Source organism: Podarcis pityusensis, assembly GCF_964106645.2.
Source record: "Podarcis pityusensis genome assembly, chromosome: 1".
Classification (NCBI taxonomy): domain Eukaryota; kingdom Metazoa; phylum Chordata; class Lepidosauria; order Squamata; family Lacertidae; genus Podarcis; species Podarcis pityusensis.
Genome location: NC_138028.1, coordinates 20,508,746 through 20,514,065, shown reverse-complemented (window position 1 = coordinate 20,514,065; position 5,320 = coordinate 20,508,746). Strand labels below are relative to the sequence as shown.

The 5,320-nt window shown below is 43.5% G+C and overlaps 1 long non-coding RNA gene across 1 annotated transcript; it reads right to left on the bottom strand.

The window, feature by feature from the left end:
• Positions 1-1,882: 1,882 nt before the first annotated feature.
• Positions 1,883-3,747, bottom strand: LOC308475525. Its single transcript, XR_013985289.1, has 2 exons — positions 3,429-3,747; positions 1,883-2,207 (listed from the first exon to the last, which is right to left on the bottom strand). It is a non-coding gene; the product is annotated as an uncharacterized lncRNA (long non-coding RNA).
• Between the last annotated feature and the right edge of the window lie 1,573 nt (positions 3,748-5,320).

Here is a 5,320-nt window from a genome sequence, read left to right as displayed (position 1 = left end):
GCCTTACCATGTATTTCTCACTCCCCCAGTAAATGTGCTAGAAATACTTTAAAAAAGAAGAAGAAGAAGTGTTGTCAGCATCTCCCTACGGGAAGACAAACCTACAAGTCACTTCATAATCCACTTTTGATGAGAGATATCTCTCCCTTCGCTCCCATTTAGAAGAGAAATAAACTTGACAGCTCTTCCCACCCTCCCTCAGGGTTGGCGCAGCAGAAAATCCTCCCAGCCTTGATGAGTCACTGAACTGACAGCCTGGCTCATATTAGCACCCCAATTAGGTGCCTGGAATAGACTTCAGTGGGCGATAGCGGAGCAAAGATGCCACACAGGAAGCGGCTTGCTTGCTGTTCAGGACTGTAGCGTAGGAAAGGGACTGTTGTTCATGGGGGTTTCCATGCAGCAGCAGGTCCCAAGTTCAATCCTCGGCATCTCCAGATAGGACTGGGAAGGACTCTGGCCTCAAATCTTGGAGAGGTGCTCCCAGTCAGGGTGGACAACACTGACCTAGATGGACCACTGGTCTGACTTTGCATAAGACAGCTTCCTAGGTTCACCCATTTCCCTTATCCTCACCTCCCTGTAGAAATAAAATGTAGACCTTTCCAAGTGTCTCTATATTCCAGGGACAGTCCTGATTTACAGAAGCCGTCCCAGTTTCTGATCACTTGGAAGGTCCCACTTTTCCTTAAGACATCCCCTGTTTTCATTGGAGAAAATGTTGGAGGGTAGGAAAATGTGTTCTGTGCTTTCTGAAGAGCCAGTGTGATATAGTAGTTAGAATGTCGGCCTAGGACCTGGGAGCCCAGGGTTCAAGTCCCCATTTGGCCGTGAAGGCAGCCTTGTTTAGGGAAGCTTTTAATGATTAATAGATTACTGTGTTTTAATACAGTAAGAGCTGTTCGACAGTGGAATTTGCTGCCAAGGAGTGTGGTGGAGTCTCCTTCTTTGGAGGTCTTTAAGCAGAGGCTTGACAACCATATGTCAGGAGTGCTCTGATGGTGTTTCCTGCTTGGCAGGGGGTTGGACTCGATGGCCCTTCTGGTCTCTTCCAACTCTATGATTCTATGATTCTAATATTCTGTTGGAAGCCGCCCAGAGTGGCTGGGGAAACCCAGCCAGATGGGCGAGGTATAACTAATAAATTATTATTGTTATTGTTATTATTATTATTAGCTCACCGGGTGGCCTTGGGCCAGTCACTGCCTCTCAGTCTAAGCTACCTCACAGGGTTGTCGTGAGGATAGAATAGGGGAGGGGGAGAACTGTGTATGCCGCCTTCAACTCCTTGGAGAAAAAGGTGGGAAATAAATAATAATAGGTGGGAATAATAATAATAAAAATTAACAGACTTTCCTGGATGGTGGTATAATTACCAAGGAAATTATTTCACACAAGCTGCATTGAAATGCCAGAGCTTGTAGGATTGCCAGCTCCCCTCCCCTGCCAGGTTTTATCTGTGTAGCACAGGCATAAGCCTCTTTCAGTGAGAGCTCACTTTGAGGGTTTGTTTGCTCCATATTGCATTCTTCGCTATGGGTGGATACAAGAGCGAGGATCTCTGTCTCTTGTACATATGAACCTAAGAAGAGCCCTGTTGGATCATACAAAAGGCCCGTCCAACATCCTGTTCTCACTATGTCCTAGCAGATACCTAAGGGAAGTTCACAAGCAGGACCTGAGTGCAATAACACTCAATAATTTTCAGTTGCGATGGTTCTTCTTCCTCTTCTACCTGCTACCTCCTTGCCCCCACTTGCTTCAAAGAAGAACAGGAAAGAGCTGTCATAAGTCACACACAGAGAATCACGCCTTCTCATTGTTGACATTGAAAAGAAGAGGAGTGAGTCATTTAGGATTGTTAAGTAAAATGATATCGTGCTTACTCTGTTATTTTTTTATTGTGTTGCTTCTTTTGTGTAGTCTTGCAAGATGCCCTGAACTTTACATTGATTGATACTATGTTGTTGTTGTTTAGTCGTTTAGTCGTGTCCGACTCTTCGTGACCCCATGGACCAGAGCACGCCAGGCACCCCTGTCTTCTACTGCCTCCCGCAGTTTGGTCAAACTCATGCTGGTAGCTTCAAGAACACTATCCAACCATCTCGTCCTGTCGTCCCCTTCTCCTTGTGCCCTCCATCTTTCCCAACATCAGGGTCTTTTCCAGGGAGTCTTCTCTTCTCATCAGGTGGCCAAAGTATTGGAGCCTATAAATGTTTTAATTTCATTTTCAGTTTGTTTCTGTTACCCATGCTGTTGTCAAATGTTGCAGTTGCTTTCTCAAGCAGAAATCCAGCATGCTTGTATTGACCAGCATAAGGTGTAGCAATTACCCACCCTCCTTCTCTTCCTAGATGTAGTTGGAGAATGCTTAGTTTAGATAGGATTTCAGGGTAGGATGATTGTTCTCAAGAGGCTTCAGAAGTCCAGCATGGCCCAGGGAGAGAGACACTGATCCAGAAGAGTTGGGAAGGCCTACAGACTCTGATAACTTACAGGCCTGCTTTAAACTTTTTGCAGGACTAAAGTAGGAAAGAAGGAAGAGTGTGCCCTCTTCAAAGAACAATCTGAATATCAAGTCCAAAAGATTCTGAGCCGTTTCAATTAGACTGTTGCTCGGTTCATCCGAAAGGCACTGAACGTATTTGTAATGCAGGATCCCTCCTACTTTTAATACTGTTTGTGCCTGCAAAGATTGTAGGGGACCCACACTGCTTTATTTCTTACCAAGCTAAAGCAGGATGAACTCACCACTAATGCACTATTATTGGGTCATGATCAAGAACATGTTGCAGACTGTGCTGCAATATAACACTGCCCGCAATAGCAAGCATACAGTTTTAAAGTATTGAGAATTATCACCATCACTTACATGCTTTGGTTATTATTTTTAGTCATCCTTCAACAAAACTTCTCAGGGCAGTGTACGAAAATAAATAAAAATACCACATAAACTCTTTCCCCCCAAAATGGCATCCATTTATCCAATCAATTAATTATAAAATAGTATTGATCCACAATTTGCAGGGAATAGAAGGCAAGTCAGAGGCAGGATGTGTGGTGGTTGCTTTTTGTGTGTGACAGTACTCACTGGTATGGAGTACTGGTGTCTGAGACCTCTTCTTTGCCGCCCATGGCAGCCATCTTGAACTGGTATCTACGGCACTTTTATCGATATATGAGCACCAGCACCTCACTTTTCCATGTAAAAAGCACTGTGTGTGTGGATGATTGTGGGTTGCCCACAACCATACCACTTCTCCTAGTCTGAATTCTGGAGAAAATTCTGGAGTTCAGGTGCGCTCCCTGAAACCTCTGTTGCCCCCTGACCAAAGATGCCTGCATTATGTAAATGTGGGCAAAACACATGCATGTTGCATTCACACTTCACAGTGTCCCTGTAAATTCTTTCCAGGCCTTATACTCACCCCCGCCCCAAATCTGTGTCGCTCTCCCTGTGCACCGTTGCTTTGCTTTGATAATTTTTAAGCTCTTCCGTCTGGTTTGACTCCCACCTCCTCCTGGATTATTCTTTGTTTGTTCCGCTTTTGTTCTGCTATAGAATTTCCATCTGCTTTTGCTTCCATTTCTCTTTAGTTCTGCTAGAAAGCTGTCATTTCGTTTTTCTCGCACACCCCTTTTAACTATCCATGTGCAAATGCTATTATTTTAACCTTAACTACTTAGCTCCTTCATTGAATTTCTCTCACTCGGGGTAGGTTCTTCCCTTTCTGCCCAATGTTTTCATTTTTCTATTTGTCCAGAACTGTGTTCACCAGAGGTGATACTTTGGACCCAAACTTCTCATTACTCTATTCGTGTCTTTCCTAGAGTTGCCAAGAGATAAAAAAATCTGGACACAAAAAGTTGTGTTGGCAACTCTAGTCTTTCCTTAAAATATTTGGGGAGTTCCTCCCCAGAATCTCCTTCCTGAGGTGATGCTGCTGTGAAAGGAAAATGAAAGGGTCCAGGGTGTATTGTAGGAGAGTTCTGAGAAATCTCTCACACCATGGAAGGCCCTTCTCAGTGGTGATGCCCCCTTTGTGGCATCCTTTACTCAGGAAAGCTTCCCTGGTATACCCACGTTGTAAACTTTCTGGAGCCAGAAGAAGAAGAAGAAGGAGTTTGGTTTTGATATCCTGCTTTATCACTACCTGAAGGAGTCTCAAAGCTGCTAACAATCTCCCCCCCCCCCCAACAAACACTCTGTGCGGTGAGTGAGGCTGAGAGACTTCAGAGAAGTGTGACTAGCCCAAGGTCGCCCAGCAGCTGCATGTGGAGGAGTGGGGAAGCGAACCCGGTTCATCAGATTATGTGTCCACCACTCTGAACCACTACACCACGCTGGGAAATGCATTTTTCTTCTCCCAGACTTTATATAAGTTTTCATTCTGGCTCCTATGGATTTCATTTTGGACCCTATCTATCTATCTAATCTAGTGCTTTTTTTTGTGGGGGGACACAGGGGTACACATACCCCTAAACATTTTGTGAATCTAAGTTTGGCCTCATTGGGGGGCAGTATTTCAATAGGAGTAGGAAAATGAGAGTACCCCTAAATATTTTTAATAGAAAAAAGCACTCTATCTATCATCTATCTATCTATCTATCTATCTATCTATCTATCTATCTATCTATCTAGCTTTTATCTATCTATTCTACCTATCCTACATTTTTTTAAAAAAAATGTAAACCACCTGGGTGCATGGCTGATTTAGGTGTCTGAGCAAGGTGTCTGGGGTCTTGCTGGAAGATAGTTTCCCCCAAAAAACCATGTGTGTGTGTGTGTGCGTGTGCTGTAAGCCACCCAGAGTGGTTGGGGAAACCCATCCAGATGGGCAGGGTATAAATGTTGTTGTTGTTGTTACTATTACTACTATTTTCCCTCTCCTTCTTCTTCTTCTTCTTCTTCTTCTTCTTCTTCTTCTTCTTCTTCTTCTCCCACTTGATTGTTTTAAAAACCCCTCAAATAGGTTTACAAAAAAAGATAAAACAAAAATATTTTTGCTAAAAAATTATTTTAACAACAATCTAAGACATTCAAAAAGTTAAAATAACAACAGACAGAAAACAAGATCAAAACACACACCAACTTTCTAAAAGTCTGGGTAAGGTAAAAGCAATATTTTTTTTAGCAGGAGCCCCAAAGAGTACAGTGAAGCTGCCTGCTTGATTTCATTAGGCAGGGAGTTCCAAAGTTTAGGCACTAAACAACCAAATTCTTACAAATGCGGAACGGGCACCTGTGATAGGGCCGAATCTGCTGATTGAAGCGGTTGAATGGGCACCTGTGGGGGTAAAGTGATTTCGTAGGTAAACT